At 43.0% G+C, this 21,059-nt stretch overlaps 1 pseudogene; it reads left to right on the forward strand.

Annotated features, from left to right (window-relative positions):
• Nucleotides 1-9,007: 9,007 nt before the first annotated feature.
• The window catches only part of LOC128048486 (antigen WC1.1-like), a 54,787-nt pseudogene continuing 42,735 nt past the window's right edge, over nt 9,008-21,059 (forward strand).

Consider the following 21,059-nt stretch of genomic DNA (forward strand, 5'->3'; position numbering starts at 1 on the left):
TACCCTCACACTACTTCTCTTTGTGGACAGCAGGCTTCTCTATGCCGGGGGTTCTCTTGTTTGGAGCACAGCCTCTAGGAGCTCAGGCTTCAGTAGTTGCAGAATGCAGGTTCCTATTTGTGGTTTGCGGGTCCTAGAGCACAGGCTCAGCATTTGTTGTGCACGGGCTCTGAGTCACCCCACAGAATAAATTCAGTTTTGTTTTGTTTTTGTTTTTATTTCTTTTTAAAGAGACTGAAATCATAAAAAAAAAAAGGAAGCAAACAGGGAGTTTGCTGTTGATTTAGTGGTTAGGATTCGATGCTTTCACTGTTGTGCCTGGATTCAATCCTGGTCAGAGAACTGAGATCCCTGAAGCTGTGCAATGAGGCAGAAAAAGAGAAGGAATCAAACAGAAATTATTTTAAGATTACAGTGAATGAAATGCAACAAAATGGAAAAATGCTACAGAAAGCATCAGCAATAGCAGAAGAATCTTTGAGGCAGAAGACAAGATAATTGAAATTACCCAGCCAGAGGACAAAGAAAAAAAAGAATGAAAAAAGTGTGAAAGAACCTGTGTGAACTATGGGAGAACATTCACAGTAACAACCTGCACATTATTGGTGTCCCAGAAGGAAAAGAGAGGGAGAAAGGGACAGAGATTGTACTTAAGGAAATAATACCAGAGAAGTTCCACATCTGATAAGATTTAGACTTTCAAGTTCATGTAACTAATAGGTCAGTCCTCAGAGTTCATTCAAAATGATTGTCTCCAAGACACATTGTTTGTAATCAACACAAAGAGAGAATTTTAGAAGCATCAAGATAAAAGCAAATGCTCACAAAAAAGAAATTCTCTGAAGAACCTTAAGAATATCAGAAGACTTCTCAAAAGAAAGCTGACAAGCCAAGAGAGAAAGGGATGATATATTCAAACTGATGAAAGAAAAAAACCTGCAAACCAAGAATACTTTTCTCAGGAAGGTTGTCTTTCAGAAATGAAGATGAGTGAAAAACTTTCCCCAAAAAACAACAGTTGAGGGAGTTCACCAACAGAGTTTTGTCTTACAAGATTGCTGAGGGGAGTTCTGAGGTCTCCCGCATTGCAGGCAGATGCTTTAACCTCTGAGCCACCAGGGAAGCCCAAATGAAGGATACTAATTATTATATTAAAGAAGTGAAACTGTACAACAGACTTGTAAGCTTAAATATGTAATGCAATTCCGAATATTCCAGCACTGAATATGGTAGTGTGCTAACCAGTTAGCTCTAGTTTAAGGTGAGCATTAAAATAACCATAGAGAAAAATATTTTGTTAGTGATATAAAATATAAACAGAGATAAATTCTGACATCAAAAGGAGAAAGTATAGGAGAGGATCAAAATGTAGAGCTTTTGTATGTGATTGAAATTAATTTGTTATCAGTGTAATGTAGACTGTTGTGTCTTTAAGATGTTTTATGCGAGCCATGTGGTGACAAAAACCTACAGTAGATTCACAAAAAGTAGAGAGAGAAAAATCAAAGCACATTATTATCTAAAACGATCAATTCACAGTTCTAACTGTTGTACAGAAAAGTCAAGTTATCCCGGTCTCTACAGCATCCTTCAGTATCAGCCCCAGAGAGACCCTCCCTTCACAAAGTGAAACACTAATTAGTCTGTTTGTTATTTTAAGCCAAAGAACTCTTTCTGCACCTCATCTCCTTCCGTATGTCATATAGATGGTGTGGCTGTACTTTTTTAATTGCAAATTTTCCCCTTGTGATGTTCCTGTGTGGTTTTAATTGAAAAACTGCCAAGTGATAAATCATCCAAATACCTGGTCTCCTCTGTTGGGTCTGATTAAGACTTAAAAAGAAGCCACATGTGAGTGTGTTGTGGTTTGTCTTGTGTATCCTTAGAGATGGAGATTTGCAGTGTTTGTTGTGATGTATCTGGTGGTGATATGCACCTTCTGTTTGAAAATCAAGTTTTCCCCTTTTAATTGCTGAAAACATTTATCTTTAAAACAAAAATGTCTGTTAGCTAAATGATATCCTCAAAAATAGTTCTTCATAGTTAAGATAATTTCTCTTGAATATCTAGCATAGTGCCATTCAATCATTCAATAAACCTTAGATGAGCATCTATTAACTTCTAGAGAGTAGAAATATAGAGCTTATACTCAGGTACAGACCTCACTCCAATCCTGGGCCCTGGCAGGGCCTCAGCAGATGCCTGTAGCCTGTAGGAGCCTCGGATAGCATGCCCAGATGGGGAAGGATTCCATGAGAAGGAAGAGAGAATCTGTTCACAGACTTTCAGATGTTAAAGGAGGAACACATTTTGCTGTATTTCCAGTGTTCTTAGGCTGGTCCTCAGACTGGACTCAGCTGCACCAAAGCTCCATGTGCAGTAAAGCATCAGGTCATAGAGTTCAAGTCTGACCAACCACCCAGCCTTTGAACTCTGAGTGCCACTCCAGTGGCACTAATCTTGGATTTAAGTGGCTTAAGAATGACTGACCACAAGAACTCAATAGCTCTGGAGTTGGCAATTACATCAACTCTGAACAGAGGTGGATTAATCGTGAAGCTAACAAAGCTTCACCTTCACAGCCTCTCCTTATACTGGCCCCTTCCAAGTCCTGTGAGGGGAGCCCTAGGACTGTGCTCATAAGCATATAGGTTTTGAATGTGCCATTTTCTTGAGGGAAAAAAATTCAGCAAAATTATGTCTTAACCAAAGGTGAAGTAGTTAATTATCTGCCTTGAGCACTAAATCCAAGAATCAGATTTGTTCAGGAAATCAAGAAAAAGGGGGCTTAGAAATACATGCTGCCTTTTTATTAGTACAGGATTGGTGGAAGGTAAAAACAGGATCAAAGATGATGGACTGGCTAACTCAGAGGAAAGAAGAGCTGTTAAAGGATGAAGGTCAAGATGCTAAGAGAGAAATTTGGGAAACTGAGCCTGACTGTCAGCACAGAGTGATGTAAAGAAAACAGGAGATGCAGTAGGGGCGGGTGCTCTTAAACAGGACTTAGACCTAGTTGTTGGTCAGTCAGAAATGGTGACTGAGAACCAACCAAGCCCAACAGAGGAAGCAAGGTGGGATCAGAGGGAGCAGCTTGGGATGAAGACACAGAAGGAAGAGGAGATCCCGGAAAGGACCTGCTTCACGTGACAGATTCTGTCTTCAAGTCTTCTTTCTCCTTTGTATCCATCAGAAGAGACTCTGCTTTGCTGCTGGAAAAAGTGACCTGCAAGTCTCAGTGGCAACACACATACACACATACACATACATACACAAATGAACACACACATACTCATATACAGACAGACACACACACACATATACACACACATACACAAATGAACACACACTTACATACTCATATACAGACACACCATACACACACATATACACACACATACACAAATGAACACACACTTACATACTCATATACAGACACACACATACACACACACTCATCACAACCTACAGACACCTGTGGTCTGTGAGGCCCTTGCACATGCACCATCTGGAACATGCAGCCTCTGGGGCAGGAGAAAGAGAGAGACTAGAGAGTCACACTTGGGCTTTTCCGGCCTCCACTCAGAGGTGCCACAGGTGACACCGCCCACGCTTCCCTGGCCACAGTGCATCACCGGGGGGTGGAAATGCAGCTGTTTGACGAGCATCACTGTCTATCCACGTCCTTCAGTAGAGCTCCTGAGAGCAGTGCTGTCAGCTTTTTCTCACCTTGGAGAAGCTTCTTAGGTACAGCTTTGTGCAGAGATTGAACGTGATCTGACCCTCCGGAGTGGGATTTGAAGGCATTTTCTATCTGGCTCCTTGGTCTGGTGTGTCTCTGACTCCTTCCTCCACTTCAGCTTGTTCGAGTGGGATTAATCAGATTCGTGTCTCCCCTGCTCCCACCTCCCTTCCCCACTCAGTATCACTAACTGCAGGGTGATTGTCAGCATTTGTTCATGCATTCATTTCTTATCTGATATTTGTTAAGCTCTTTCTATGTGTCTTTACTTGACCTTATGGAGGCATTGAAGAACAAGACACAATACTTGCTCTTAAAAAACACCACTTTAGAGACAAAAAGAACGTTTTTACAGATTAAATAGACACAGCAGTAATTCTGAGCTGGAAGAATTAGAAAGCGTTCCCAGAGATGACAACTCTGTGCATTTATAAACAAAGGAGGTTATACATATTTTCTTTCTATAGTGGGCTTGAAAATGTGTCCTCTAGATTCAAATATACATAAACATGATATTCGCTATTTTTACAACTGATTTCATCTTGTGCAGTAGCGAGGGGTGTTTACATGGACTGAAATTTCCATGAAGTTAACACAGACTCTCTCATTTAAAATTTGTCCCCCAAGTTAGCTCGGATTTATGTTAATAATTATCTTGTCAACTCCAGTTCAAGCTCCCTGCTGAGACTGGTTTTCCTCTATTTCAGGAGGCATCTTCTTGTCTCTCCTCCCACAGATGGTGTCTGGGATGAGGGGGCTTCTTCCTTTCCAACAACAGCAGGGAAGGGCCCTTTGTCTGCATGCTTTCCACTTAGAATCTGCCTGTCTTTGATTTAGTAGCATTGATCTGCTCCGGTCTCTGGGTATCTGATGTTGCACTATGGAGGAGTGAAGGAGGCCAATTCAGTGCCACAGTAATATACTGTAAAGGGTTGAACCGAGATGATGGGTTGGACCTCAGTCAGCTCATAACCAGCTCATGATCAAGCTCATCACATGCCCTTGTGATGAACTGGTCTTTAGTAAAGAAGCCTTTATAAATCTTGGTCCCAGCCATGAAAGGAACACAGATGGTGAGGTGGGTCTCTAATACTTTGGTGTAACAACTCAATTAATTGTTTCCTTTTGAAGTCATATAGTTCTTTTTTAATTCAAAAATATTTTGTATATTAGTCACTCTGATTGGTCCCGAAAATGTCCCTCTACCAAGGATATTTAATTATTAACTTTCCTAGCAAAGAGATTACTGAACCTCTGAAACCTCCATATTTTCATGGTGATTTGGGAATAATAATGCTACATATTATATTGCTTTACAATCCATAAGACTGAATAAACAGTTAGTCTAAGTTAAAGAACAGGATTCTTCCTGCTCTTTTTTTCTGCACTTCCAATTCAATACAGAACTTGTTAAATTAAAATTTTTTATAACAAAATTTCTTCCTGTTACAGTTATGTGTGGTTTGAACTGAAAATATGCCAAATGATACATATATAAACATCCGGACCACATGGCTATATCTGATTAAGACCAGAACAGGATGCTTCATGGTGTTCACCTGTCAGTGTGCTGAGGTTTGTCTTCTTTATCTTCAGATATACAAAGATGCAGCATTTATACATGTTTAGAACAGGCTCTCTCAGCACTGCTCTTGGAATGGAGCTACCCTTGTTTCTGGTATTGCAATTGACTGCATTCATTGCAGAAAAGTGTAGAAGTGAACCATACCTAGCTTATGCCATTTAATCATATTGAAATAGCTTTACAACAAGTGACACAACTTGCACTGTGCTGTTAAGTCCTCACACCAAGTTAGATTATATCTCACGAGATTTCTTTTGATTGAAATTATTTGTGTAAAATACCTGGCTGACATTCATTCACTCAGGTATACAATAGACATCATTTAGGATTTTTAATTACCAGGCATTGGGGATAAGGAGGTGAATTAGACACAGAACCTTTACCAAGTCCATTTATAAAGTAAAATTAGCAAGTAAACAACTTAATTCATGAGGTTCACAGATGGTAAGGTCGAGGTTCATGAGCAGTAGAACCTCTCTCTGGGGCACAGAGAGAAGGGGCGATGTGTGGAAGACTCACAACTCTGGCCCCAATCACCGTCACAGCATGTGTCCTGGGAGAGTTCTGACAGCTCCAGTCAAGGCTCCAGGTAACAGAATTGAATTCCTGTTCTACAGTCCTGGGATTCCCAGGATGGGATGAAGACAGGGGTCCTAATATTGCTTCTCCACCAGGATGATGTACTACTGTTGACTGCTGGTTATATCTCTTACTAATGCCAACTCATTTAATTCTAACCAACACTCTGTCATCTATACACAAGTATAACTCTTCTTTTACAGACAAAGCCACTATACAGAGAGTGTAAGGACCCTGTTCAAGGTCACACACACGGTGTGTGGCTGAGCTCTGAGTCAGGCTGGGGCAGACTGGTTCCTGAGCCTGTTCTCCTGACCCCTGAGGTTCACATAGACGCAGCTGGGTTAGTGTCCTCCCTAAAGCTTTCCTCCTTGAAATCTTGGATGAGATGGGACACTGAGATTTCTTTATGTGTCAGAGAAGACAAACCTTCATCAGAAGGTGAGTTGGTCCCTGCTGACCCTGCATCCCCAGCTCTGGGTTAGAGGGTGCTGCCTGGGCACAACCTGCCAGCCCTGGGTTAACCCCTCCTTCCAGCCCACTCATCCTTATAACAGGGTATGAAGTCCATAACAGTATTTCACTTGTGAGATCTCAATCCCGAGGTGAGATCATGTGTACCTGGTTCACTAACATCCCTGTGTCATCCTGTGGGAAGAATGATTGGACTTCAGCAAGCAGGTCCTATGTTCTAGGTGTTTGTCTAGTGGTTTCTGGTGATGCTGCAGAGTCCATAACTGGGTAAGAAATGATGACTCTGGGACCCACGGGGAGTACAGCATCGACTCTACTGACTGAGCAGGTCCTGTTCTTACTCCAGTCCCTGAGTTTATATTCTGGTGGCTCAGAGGTTAAAGCGTTTGCCTCCATTGTGGGAGACCCGGGTTCGATCCCTGGGTTGGGAAGATCCCCTGGAGAAGGAAATGGCAACCCACTCCAGTATTCTTGCCTGGAGAATCCCATGGACAGAGGAGCCTGGCAGGCTAAAGTCCATGGGGTCGCAAAGACTCGGACACGACTGAGCGACTTCACTTCACTTCACTTCACTTTGATATTTATAATCAGTTATTATCACTACTGTTTTAAGCATCCAGAGGAGATGGGGTTCATGTACAGATGGAGGTTTGGAAGTCAGAGGAACACAGGGCAAATAAGTGACTATTGTAAAATAATGGATTAATATTAGCATATTTAGAGGGAGAAGAGCATATGTTCAATTGACTTTTCTGCCTTTTTATTTACCTGAGTCTCAAGGACAGAGAAGCTATGTCTGCTGACCAGGATGAGGTGTTTCTCCGGTGGGGATGTGACAGGGCTGTGGACTGGTCTGCAGCTGCCCTCAGTGTTGGCCCCACTGGGACCTTCAGGTGTGGGCGGGGAAGGATCTGAAGCCATCTCTGAGCTCTGGTAGGGACTCTGGGGCGTGTGTGTCACAGGTGGGTCCTCCCCACATTTGTGCTGAAGTGATGAGAGTCAGGGTGAAGGGGCCTCAGGGTGGGTTTGTGTGGACCACAGAGGGGCATCATGGGAATCTTGAGCCTGAGGGATTATGGGGAATGAGGGCAGTATGTTAGTGACCTTGAATTTCGATGGGGGAGCTCTGTCTTGCATCACTTATGGCCCTACTCAGTCTCTATACTCATCCCTGGGCTACTATCTGGAGAGCATCTGGGAGCTTCTCTGATCAGCGGAAACAGAACAAGGCAGCAGTGGCCACACTGGACATCAGCCCCTTCTGCTTGGCTCTGTGCCCTCAATCCACCTGGGCTTCCATTCTTGCTGCCACCTTTCCTCTTAGACTAGAATGAATGAACCCTCTTCTGTTTTCTGCTTCACTCGCCTCTTCTTTGCCCCTTGCCTGCAGCCACTGTGCAGCAGAATACTTTCTATTTTATCCTTCTGTCTGGGGGCAGTTGCTTTAAATTATATTTTACATCTTCTTTAGTTATGGCTTATAATACAGGGGTGTTCTGAGTCCTATAAAACCAAACTCTCAATATGCAAAGAGGGACAATGTGAAGTTTAGAGAACCCAAATCTTTCTAAGTTATATGTTTTCTTCTCTTAGATCCCCAAATCCTATTTTGGCAGACTAGAGTTGAATAATAACTCCTACTTTCTCTTTGTCTTCTGTAACAGCAATCTCTTTCTCTCTTGAAGCATCATTTGTTGACTAGCTGAGAGGGATATTTCACATAAAATTAATACAATAAAGGGGAAGGGACTTAGCATGTCTGCAAATCCCTTATAGGGCTTCCCAGGTGGCTCAGCAATAAAGAACCTGCCTGCCAATGCAGGGGATGCAGCAGACGTGGGTTTGATGCCTGGGTCAATAAGATCCCCTCAAGAGGGAAATGGCAACCCACTCCAGTACTCTTGCCTAGGAAATCCCATAGACAGAGGAGCCTGGCGGGTTACAGTCCAGAGGTCACAAAAAGTAGGACACAACTGAGCGCACAGGCACCTTCTCTGGGACCCAGTCTCAAGATCATTCTGAGAGGAGACCTGCAATCTCACCCACTCAGCTTAACGATTCCCTCCCCACCCTCTCCACGGTCACCTGTGAATTCCTGAAATCCTTGCCCTCATTTTCTGCTGGCCCAAGAAATGTTCTTGTATTTGAAGCCTTCTTGTAGTACTCTTCTTGACCCTGACTCAGTGCTGGGGAAGATCAATGCTTGATATCACTGAAGTTATTCTCCGTGGTCCAGTGTATTCCACAACTACCTGCAAGATCTTATACTTCTTGGGGATTGGCCAAGGTAATCAGAGGAAGGAATGGTACTCATAGTTTTTGATGCGACTTTTCTACTCCAGCCCTGGTCAGGGGGCCCGGCTCTCAGGACCACGGAAGCAGGAGGTCAAAGGACCGTGTTGCTCATATAAGGAGACTTTGAAGATTCAGAAGCTCATTGGTGTTTGAGCTTCAGAAAGGGGCAGATGCAGCCTCCGATAGTGCCTGAAATGGTGAGAGGTGTCGCTATTGGCTCTCAGGAGGGAGGGTGTAAGGGATGGTCTATATAGACCCCGGTCGGCACCCTGACGCCTCCTCACAGGCTGATCCTGCAGCTGGGACTGTGACCTTGAGGACGTGGGGTCAGGATGGCTCTGGGCAGACACCTCTCCCTGCGGGGACTCTGTGTCCTCCTCCTCAGCACCATGGTGGGTGGTCAAGGTAAGTGCTGGCCCTCTGTCCTGGGTCCATGGCAGGGGAGTGGACCCCTTGGTGAAAGGAAAGGTGTCTGGAGTTCTGGAGCCAAGCCTCAGTGTTTTTAATCAAAAAGGAGCCACGCTGACTGTGAATACTGGTCCCTCTCCTGTGCGGGCTACACTGGTCGTAGCAGCAGATTTTATAGAGCAGTGAGGTTTGGTCTGGACAGAGCTGGGTCAGCCTTGTTCTCAGGGAGCTTCTAGGGTCCCAGTGGCTCCCAGTGTGTGGAAGGTCCAGCGACTGACCCCAGCTGGGACTCTGGGCTGTTCCCACACGCTCCACATGCCTGGTGTGTGAGCACTGCCCCTGGGTCCCCTTGTTTCCTGTGTCTGTGCTCCTGTAGGCTTTGTTCTTGTGTGTGTGTGTGTCTGTCTGTGTGTGTCTGTCTGTGTGTGAGGAATTTGTGTTTGTGTGCAAGGATATGTGTGTTTGGAGGCGTGTGTGATGAGTGTGTGTGTCTGTGTCTGTGTCTGTGTGAGAGAGAGGGTGTGTGTGAGAGAGGGTTTGTGTGTGAGGGTGTGTGTATATAGTGTGTGAGGAATTTGTGTTTGTGTGCAAGGATATGTGTGTTTGGAGGGGTGTGTGATGAGTGTGTGTGTGTGTCTGTGTCTGTGTGAGAGAGAGGGTGTGTGAGAGAGTGTGTGTGAGAGAGGGTTTGTGTGTGAGGGTGTGTGTATGTAGTGTGTGAGGAGTTTGTGTTTGTGTGCAAGGGTATGTGTGTTTGCAGGGGTGTGTGAGGAGTGTGTGAGTGTGTGTGTGTGTGTGTGAGGGTGTGTGTGTGGAGTGTGTGAGGAGTTTGTGTGCAAGGGTGTGTGTGTTTGCAGGGGTGTGTGAGGAGTGTGTGAGGGGGTATGTGTGTGTATGTGGAGTGTGTGAGGACCTTGTGTATGTCTGTGTGTGAGGATGTGTGAGGAGATAGTGTGTGAGGAGTGTGCAAGAGTATGTGTGTGAGGGTGAGGAGTGTGTGTGTAAGTGTGTGTGTGTGTGTGTGAGCAGGTGAGTGAGGAGTGTGTTTGGGTGTGAGGAGTGTGTGAGGTTGTGTGTGGAGTGTGCGTGTGTGATTGTGAGGCATGTGTGAGGAGTTTGTGTGTGTTTGAGGGTGTGTGTGGAGTGTGTGAGGGTGTGTGTGTGGAGTGTGTGTGTGAGTGTGTGTGTGTGAGGAGTGAGTGAGGAGTTTGTGTGTGTGTGTGTGGAGTGGGAGTGTATGAGGAGTTTGTGTGTATGTGCGTGTGAGTGCGTGTGAGTGTGTGTGGATCCTGTCTGTGTGAGAGGAACAGGGCTGCTGAGCAGGGACTGAGTCTGCGGGTCTGTGAAGCACACAGGGTCCCACAGGGCTGGGTGTCATGGCCGCTGCATGTGACCAGATCAGAGATGATGGCGTACCTGCCTGCCTCTCTCGGGCTCCTCTCCCCCCTCCCCCAGGCTCCCCTCTGCATGTTGCTGCGTCTGCCCAGCACTGGGCTCTGTGAGAGGCTCTGCCTGCTTATCTCACCTGTCCCCACCAGGTGTCCATTACGGAGCAGAAGCCCACAGCCAGGAGAGGGGACCTCTTGTCTGTAGAGATCAGTTGTTGTGCAGCCCCAGGTGTCTAAATTCCCTAGCCTCTGCCCCATCCCTGTGACATTTCCTGACATTCCCTGGGGGCCTGGGATAGTCCTTTCCCCTCCCAGGATCTGCTGTGACTCTGTAGGGAGCACTTTCTGCCTCGTGCCCTCTCCTGTCCCTCCCTGTAGCTGGTTTCCCCTGAGTGAGAGGACAGCAGGCGTCAGGGCTGCGGCTGTGGAGAATCTGGTCTCCAGTCTGGTGGAGGCGGCCCTCTCAGATGTGGGTACTGGTCTGGTTGAGACTCACTGCAGCCCCATCTCATCTCAGAGCTCACTGTCATCCCCTAGACCTCAGCCTCCAGTCCACAGCTCTCCTTGGGAAGTCCCTTCCCTCCTCATCTCTGCTCCTTGAGTGCTGAGCAGATGCTGGTGAAGTGTCTCCTCCTGAGGGCTCTGGAGGTCAGAGGTGGGTTTTGGTCTCACAAGGGGGAGATGACGGATGTTTTGATGCATGGCCCCTTCCTGTTACAAGGAAAATTGTAGGAAATATCATCAGCTGTTTTTAAGAAGCAAGAATATTTCACCAAAGCAAGCACTATTTTCATTTTCTTTGAAACAACACCATTCAGAGTTATCCTATAACATTTTATTCTTCTACTTCATGCTACAGTAGACTTGCTCCTTGTAAAATAAGAGTCTTGGCTTTTCTGAGCACCTGATGATTTCTCACATGTTACAGGAATCTCCACCTTGAAATTCATGATGGGCATTGGCATAAAACTATCTCTCAAATGCAGTTGATACCATTAGACAAAAATGTAGATTCTCAGGATTAGATAATCTGGCATATGTTGTTTTTTATCCCGTTTTTACAATCCAGAATATATTTTGGACATTTTTCTATATCATTAACTATTCTTTTACACACTAAAGCATTCCATTGTAGAATTTAAAAATACAGGCTATCACAGGGATAGCACTGAATTTTTTAACTGCCTACAGTTATTTCACTATATGCAGAAGTGCAATATGCTCACCTGACCGTCTGTATTGAGCATTTAGTTGTTTTCAACAATTTTTTGCTATTATGAAAAATGTTACTCTGAACTTCCCTGTGCTTAAATGTAGGACCATCCATGATTGCTTCTCTTAATCCTATTCTAAAGGTGAGGTTTCCGGGAATTCCCTGGTGGTCCAGTAACTAAGACTCCATGCTGCCAGTGCAGGATCCCAGATTCAATCCCTGGTCTGGGAACTAGATTCCATATGTGGCAACTGAGAGTTTGCATCCTTCAGCTAAAGATCCTGCATATGGCAACTAAGACCTGGGCAGTCAAATAAACAGACAAATAAACAAATATTTAAATGTTGAAAAAAAAAGTGGAGTTGCTGCTTTATAGGCTGAGTACCTCTAAGGCTTTAAGGCTTTGTACCTATAACTTTAAAGTTTTTGGTACATAGAGGTTAATACTTGCCAGAAATAGCTGTATTGAATTTTAGTTCTACAAATGGTGAATGAGAATGTTAGTTTCCACACAGCTTCACCAACTTTGTCTTCTTATGAGGTTCTAAAATTTTAGCCAGTTTGGTAGGCAAATACTGGCATATATTCGCTAATTTAATCCTTCGTTTGTGAATTACTTTGCTCATTACATTTGTCCTTTTTACCTTGTGATGGCTATCATTTTTGTCATGATTTGTATTCAAGCTCTTTATACTACTACTATCATCTATTGCAACAACCTACAGTGCATTTACTTATATGAACTCATTTGAGCACACAACAGTCCAACAAGGCAGAGTATATATTTTATCCACCAAACAGATCACTGAGGCAAAGCAAAGTCACTTGCCCAAGATGAGTCAGTTGTAAGAAATAGAGGTAAGACTTGAAACCAAGCAGTTTGGGTGCAAGTCCCCGTCCTATTGAATTACATTATTTATAGACTGAATATGCTTCCTTCAGTTTATTGTTTGATTTTTTTGGCTGTACCAAACCAGACCAGGAATCAAGCCTGGGTTACCTTCATTGGAAGTGCAGCGTCCTAATTGTTGGACCACCAGGGAAGTCCCTCATGGAAATTTCTAATTATATTAATTGCCTATTAAAATTTCCTGTTTTTGTTTCCACTTTCAGAGCCTTGTCAAGCATGTTCTTCCCCACTTCAAATCTAAATAAATTATGTTTATCTTTAATAATTTTATGAATATATTTACATGTGTAAATACTAAATAATTGTGTAAGTTATTTTATATATGATATGACATTCTACCTAATTTTATTTTATTTTTTCCAATGTTATTCTTGAATTATTTCTTTTTCTTTTCTTACTGATTTGAATGCCATAAATGTGCTAAATTATATCATTTCCATAACTTCTTTTCAGAATTTATTTAGACTTTCATTCCACAAATGTTTATTATTTTAAAGATGGGTTTGTGGGGCATTCAATCCATACCCTTTGCAATTCACCAGATGCTGAGGCCCTGATGATGGTGAATAAAGCTCTCTGGCCCATATTAACTGATAGTCTAGTGAAGCTGGACAATAAAACTAGAAATTATAATAAACCGTGATAAGTGCCATCAGTGGGGACACCAGCAGGGTTTTTTTTTTCCCAATGAATTAGCTCTTTGCATCAAGTGGCCAAAGTATTGGAGCTTCAACTTCAGTATCAGTCCTTCCAATGAATATTCAGGGTTGATTTCCTTTCGGATTGACTGTTTCAATTTCCTGACAGTCCAAGGCACTCTCAAGAATCTTCTCCAACACCACAGTTCAAAAGCATCAATTCTTCAGTGCTGCTTCCCGGGTGGTGCTAGTGGTAAAGGACCCGCCTGCCAATGCAGGAGACATAAGAGATGCAGTTTCCATCCCTGGGTTGGGAAGATCCCCTAGAGAAGGAACTGACAATCCACTCCAGTATTTTTGCCTGGGGAATCCCATGGATAGAGAAACCTGGCAGGCTGTGGTCCATAGGGTCACAAAGAGTTGGACACTACTGAAATGACTTAGCACGCATGCATGCAGCTTTCTTTATGGTTCAACTCTCACATCCATACGTGACCACAGGAAAAAACATAGCTTTGACTATACGGACTTTTGTTGGCAAAGTGATGTCTCTGCTTTTTAATACACTGACTAGGTTTGTTATGGCTTTTCTTCCAAGGAGCAAGTGTCTTTTAATTTCATGGTTGCAGTCATTGTCCACAGGGATTTTGGAGCCCAAAAAATAAAATCTGTCACTACTTCCACTTTTTCCCCATTGAACTTAGTTCAGATGACCATTTCAAGTATTAAAAGCTGAGAAATATATTTCCAGCTCCCATTACTATTATTCCTGTCATTTTTTCCCTTCATTTGCAAAAGTTTGTGTCTCTCTATATAGTTTTTTTAATCTATTGTTTTCAGCTTTATTGGAAGGTAATCACCATATAATAAGATATAAGTGAAAGGTGTACAGTATGATGACTTGAAATACATATGTATATATTCTCCAGTGAAGACATACAGGTGTCCAAACAACACATGAAAAGATGCTGAGCACCATTAATTATCAGAGAAATGCAAATCAAAAGTACAATGAGGCATCACCTCACACCAGTCAGAATTGGCCTTCAAAAATTCTATAAACGATAAATGCTGGGGATGGTGTGGAGAAAAGGGACTCAACCAAGAGCAAACTCATTGGAAATTATCTGGGAAACATTGAAGGCAAGAAGAGCAGGGTGCAGCAGAGGAGGAGATGGTTAGATAGCATGATGATTACAAATCATCTTGAATTTGAGCAAGCTTCAGGAGATAGTGGAGGACAGGAGAGCCTAGAGTGTGTCAGTCCATGAATTCACAAAGAGTTAGACATGACTTAGCAACTGAACAACAACAAATAACTGGTTCACTTTATTGTACAGAGGAAATACAACATTGTAAAGCAACTATACTCCAATAAAAATTAATTTTAAAAGGATACAAATGAACTTATTTACAAAACAGAAGCAGACTTACAGATATCCAAAACAACTTATGGTTACACAAGGGGAAATGTTGGGAGTTAGGGAGAGGGAGAAATCAGGAATTTGAAATTAACACACATGCACCTTACTATTTATATGATAGATAATCAACATGGACCTACTGTACAGCACAGGGAAGTCTAATCAGTATTCTGTGATAAGCTAGAAGAGAAAAGAATCTAAAAAAGAATGAGTATATGTATTAAAAAGTATAACTGAGTCACTTTACTGTACACCTGAAACTAATACAACATTGTAAATCAGCTATACTCCAAAAATTAAAGTATTAAAAAAGAAATACATATGTATTTTGAAACTATTAACATAATTAAGTTAGTTAACACATTGATCACATCATGTCACATAGTTACTGTGTGTATGTTATGAGAACTTTTAAGACTGACTTTATTAGTAATGATCAAATATACAATCCAGTATTGTCAACTAAGATCATGACAACTGATTCCATCATTTCTTGGCAAAAAGATGGGGAAAAAGTGGAAACAGTGACAGATTTTTTTTTCTTGGGCTCCAAAATCACCATAGATGGTGACTGAAGCTATGAAATCAAAAGATATTTTCTCCTTGGAAGAAAAGCTATGGCAAATCTAGACAGCATATTAAAAAACAGAGAGATTGCTTTACCAACAAAACTCCCTATAATCAAATCTATGGCTTTTCCAGTAGTCATGTATGGTTGTGAGAGCTGGACCATAAAGAAGGTTGAGCGCTGAAGAAATGGTGCTTTCAAACTGTGGTGCTGGAGAATACTCTTGAGAGTTCCTTGGACAGCGAGGAGATCAAGTCTGTCAGTCCTAAAGGATATCAACCCTGAAAATTCATTGGAAGACTGATGCTGAAGCTCCAATACTTTGGCCACCTGATATGACGAGCCAGTTCACTGGAAAAGACCCTGATGTTGGGAAAGACTGAGGGGAGGAGAAGAAAGGCGTGACAGAGGGTGAGAGAGCTGGATGGAATCGCCAACTCAATGGACATGAGTTTGAGCAAACTCCAGAAAATAGTGAAGGACAGGGAAGCCTGGTGTGCTGAAGTTCATGGGGTTGCAGAGAGTCGGACATGACTTGGTGACTAAACAACAACGATTGTCAACTACAGTCACATGTACGTTCAATCCCCAGGGCTTATCTATGTTTTAAGTAGACGTTTGTACCACCATCATCCTTTTCTCCCACTCCCACCTCTACCCAGACAACCACCAATCTCCTTATCTATGAATTTTTTTTTTCTTTTTAGATTTCACATATAAATGAGATCAAAGAGTATTTGCTTTTCTCTGTCTTACTTCTCTCACTTAGCATAATCCCTTCCTACATTAGTTATATGTTGCTGTGCTACAAATTACTGAAATCTTGCACCTTAGCCCTCGTGATTAGAGCCTGTGCTCAGCAACAAGAGAAGCCGCCGGCATGAGAGGCTCATGCACCACAATGAAGAGTAGCCTCCACTCTCTGTAACTAGAGGAAGTCTGTGAGTGGCAACAAAAACCCAGCACAGCCAAAAATAAATAAACAAAACAAAACAACAGCTTAAAGCAGCAAACATCTAGCACCTCATAATTTCCATGGACTAGGAATCAGCAAGGATTACCAGGGTCCTTTGAGTCGTGTTGTCTCAGTGTTTCAATCCTTTGAAGGTTCAACCAGGGATGGGTACCACTCACACCCACCTGGTTATTGGCAGCATTCAGACTTTAGGAGACTGTTTAACTGAGAGCCTCAGTCTCTTGCTGGCTGTTGCCAAGAGGCTTCCCTTGGTTCCTTGTCCTGAGGGTCTCCCCATACACAGCTCACAACGTGACAGCTGGCTTCATTAGAGCAAGAGAGAGAGAGAGACAGAGTAAGTTCAGTTCAGTTCAGTTCAGTCACTCAGTCGTGTCCAACTCTTTGCGACTGCATGAATTGCAGCACGCCAGACCTCCCTGTCCTTCACAACTCCTGGAGTTTACACAGACCCATGTCCATTGAGTCAGTGATGCCATCCAGGCATCTCGTACTGTTGTCCCCTTCTCCTCCTGCACCCAATCCCTCCCAGCATTAGGCTCTTTCCAATGAGTCAACTCTTCTCATGAGGTGGCCGAAGTACTGGAGTTTCAGCTTCAACATCAGTCCTTCCAAAGAACACCCAGAGCTGATCTCCTTTAGGATGGACTGGTTGGATCATCTTGCAGTCCAAGGGACTCTCAAGAGTCTTCTCCAACACCACAGTTCAAAAGCATCAATTCTTCAGCACTCAGCTTTCTTCACTGTCCAATTCTCACATCCATACATGACCACTGGAAAAACCATAGCCTTGACTAGATGGACCTTTGTTGGCAAAGTAATGTCTCTGCTTTTCAATATGCTATCTAGGTTGGTCACAACTTTCCTTCCAAGGAGTAGGCATCTTTTAATTCCATGGCTGCAATCACCATCTGTAGTGATTTTGGAGCCCCCCAAAATAAAGTCTGACACTGTTTCCAATGTTTCCCAATCTATTTCCCATAAAGTGATGGGACCAGATGCCATGATCTTAGTTTTCTGAATGTTGAGCTTTAAGCCAACATTTTCACTCTCCTCCTTCACCTTCACTGAGGGGCTTTTTAGGTCCTCTTCACTTTCTGCCATAAGGGTGGTGTCGTCTGCATATCTGATGTTATGGATATTTCTCCTGGCAATCTTGATTCCAGCTTGTGCTTCTTCCAGCCAGCGTTTCTCATGATGTACTCTGCATAGAAGTTAAATAAGCAGGGTGACAATATACAACCTTGACGGACTCCTTTTCCTATTTGGAACCAGTCTGTTGTTCCATGTCCAGTTCTAACTGTTGCTTCCTGACATGCATACAGGTTTCTCAAGAGACAGGTCAGATGGTCTGGTATTTCCATCTCTTTCAGAATTTTCCACAGTTTATTGTGATCCACACAGTCAAAGGCTATGGCATAGTCAATAAAGCAGAAATAAAACAGAGAGTAAGATAGGTCTTCAAAGGGAAACCAGAGTCATCTTGAAACCTAATCTCTTAAGTGACATCTCATCACTTTTGCCAAATTCCATTTGTTACATGCATGTTACTAGATACATTCGAGTGTGGGGATTACACAAGGATGTGAGCACCAGGTGACAGGAACAATCAGTACACTGTTGCTTGAGCCCTCTGTTCCTGAGCTGGATGAGATGCTCCCTATGGACAGGGAAGGAGAGGGAGGATTCCTCCCTGGATCCCGGGCCATGAGCCGTAACTGAGACGGGGAAGCTGGGCCCTGGTAGCCTTGAGCAGGGAGGACAGCATCCAGAGTCTCTGAAGTCCCGTCCTCGGTGGTGTTCCTGGAGCTCGTTCTACAGGTTCCTGAGAAATACCTGGTGTCTCTCTTCCTGCTCCAGGTTCAGTGATGGCACATTGGGAACTTCGAGTTGGCCATGTGGGAATATTTATACCATAAAAGTCAGCAAATTCAGGGATTTTTTTTCCCCCTCAGAGAGAAGTTTTGTTGTTGTTGTTGTTATTTTTTTTTAATACTTACCAGCACACCACTGCACTCTCTCTTAAAATCTCTCCTCTGTCCTGTGTCTGTGTCTCTCTTGCAGCTCTGGAGCTGAGGCTGAAGGATGGAGCCCACCGCTGTGAGGGGAGAGTGGAAGCGAAGTACAAAGGAGAATGGGGCACTGTGTATGCTGAGTACTGGCTCCTAGCAGGTGTAGAAGAGGTGTGCAGACAACTGGAATGTGGAGTTGCCATTGATGCTCCCAGAGGGTCTTATTTTGGACCAAGACTTGGCCCCATTTGGTTTTTATATGCTTCCTGTGAGAGTAGAGAGGATGAATCAACTTTGACTCTCTATAAGTGTGTTCATGTTCATTTTAAAAACTATAATGACACCTTCTCTCATGACCAGGATATTGGAGCAGTCTGCTCAGGTAAGACCTGTCTGGTCTGGGAGGGGATTCCCAGCAGGAAACACCTCTGTCTCATTCACAGAATGACCATGAGGAAACCAGATCACATGTTTTAGAGCACCCTTGGGGGAAGACTGTGGTCACACTTGATTCTTAAAGCATTAGGTTCTCAAAGGTGAGTAAGGGTTTGGTTGGCCCTGGACAGTAAAAGCTCCAGATTTGTGGACTGCTGGACCCTTCAGATCTCTGTGATGTGTCATAAGAGGCAGGGAGGTGAGGTCAAATGTTACAAACAGGTACAACTGCTGGGTTGGACTTTTATACAATGATGTGACAGATTAGTTTCATCATGATTATTTTTTATTCTATTGAGATGGCCAGTCAGGTTTGGCCACAAGAGAGGTCATAAGAGAGGGCAAGCATAGTTTTTTACACTCTCTGGTCTTAGAGAAACAGAGTCACCAGGGGTATGAAGGGATCATATCAGGGAGGCTGCAAGGAGGTTGACTCAAGAAAGCATGAGAAGCCAAAAGAGAGAGTGAAGACACAGGGAGAAGTGACAACACCGGGGGTCAGGGTGCAACACAAGGAAAAGGTATGAGGGGATGTCACTGGTGCATTTGAAGGTCCTAGGTCACAGTCAGGGCAAGCAGGAGGATTTGTGGCAGGAGCTAGTCTCATATCCTGGCCACCTCGGTGGGGAGCTCACATTCTGTTTGTGGGGTTGTTGAAGGAGAAGCAAAATATGAAACTTGGAAATTAACAACACAGTAGCTGAAGCATATCAAGTGTAACAGTCAGTGAGGCTAATAGGACCTGAAATGACTCATGAGGAGTGCTCAGTGCTAAGCGCATTGGATTGTGCCAAGGTGGAGACAGTAAAGATAGCAGTGAGACTAGGGTATGAGTAGGTGGTCGCAGTTTCCAGTTGTTATTACAATGGTGGAAGATCTAGATGCTTTACACATTAATCCCATCAGACCAGGTGGACTAGAGAAAAAGTCAGATATCACAGTGAATTCCTAATGTAGGTAGTTGAGTCTTTAAAAATGGTCAGCCATCTGGTGGGTGAGACAGGGGGAGACGTGAGAGTATTTGCAGTACATTTCTAGCAGCTCATGGCTAATCAGCTCTTTTGGGGAAGATCACCAGAAAAGTGACTTTTCCAATCTCACCCTCAGCAGATCTTTGATGATACTAGTTGAGACCCCTAAGAAAAGAATTAGTTTCATTTTAATCTACTTTATTGAGGTATGACTGACATACAAAAAGCTGTATAGATTTAATGTATACAACTTGGAACTTTGGGAGGTCAGTATATATCTGTGAAATCATTACCATGATCTATGCAAAAACCTATTCATCACTGCAAATGTTTTCTTCTGTTATTATTACTAAAAATAATTAGTTTCAAGGGGCATTTGAGTTTCAGATGGGAATTTTTTGTTTTAAGAAATCTGTTTTCTGGCATTTCAAGTAACATTTCTATTGTCACCATGTCCTAATCATGGTTTCAACTGCAGCTCAACTTGTGGGAACACTACGTGGGTTTCCACCTTATTTTGATACATCAGCATCTGAGTAAAAATGCAGTGTGTGGCGGTGTAAGTTTAATGTCTCAATATTAATTTCAGTTAGGATATACTTTAAAATTAACAGGGTACTCTGGCATTTTAACCTTGATTATGGTTTTTACTCCCTAATGCTGCTCTAATTTAGATTTTCACATGTTTATGAACTGTTCCAGTTTTCTTGTGTTAATCTCTTTGTCAGTTTCTTCCCTCTGGTCTACAGCTTCTATATTTTCAGAAACATGTTTTAGTGAAGGCAGGTCAAAGTGGTGACACAGGAGAAGTAAGAAGAGAATAGCATGTCTGTTCCAATTCTCTAATTGAAACTGAAGTCTTAGAGTTTCTTCTCAATTTTAGGAAAGTGGTGTGAAAGAGAATTTCACCCTCTTTATCAGATGTTGAAGGTGAAGTACTGTGTTTAGGATAAATCCAGAGTAAAAATTGTTTCTGAGCTCTGTGGAAGAGCTGACATTGGAGGACTGCAATTTTCTTAATGGGAACTTTTTAAGGAACTTCAGATTTTTTTCAGATTTTCCATTTTTTGTGCTTTCAAATATTGGTAGTTGTATTTTCAAGGGAAAACATGGCAAGGACCTAACAGAAGTAAAAGAGATTAAAAAAAAGAGGTGGCAGGAATACACAGAAGAACTACACAAGAAAGGTCTTATTGACCCAGATAATGATGATGATGTGGTCACTCACCTAGAGCCAGATATCCGGGAGTCTGAAGTCAAGTGGGCCTTAGGAAGAATTAAGATGACAAAAGCTAGTGAAAGTGATGGAATTCCAGCTGAGCTAGTTCAAATCCTAAAAGATGACGCTGTTAGAGTGCTGCACTCAATATGCCAGCAAATTTGGAAAACTCAGCAATGGAGTTTCACAGGACTGGAAAAGGTCAGTTTGTTTTCATTTCAATCC

This window comes from Budorcas taxicolor, chromosome 5, assembly GCF_023091745.1.
Source record: "Budorcas taxicolor isolate Tak-1 chromosome 5, Takin1.1, whole genome shotgun sequence".
Taxonomy (NCBI): Eukaryota; Metazoa; Chordata; class Mammalia; order Artiodactyla; family Bovidae; genus Budorcas; species Budorcas taxicolor.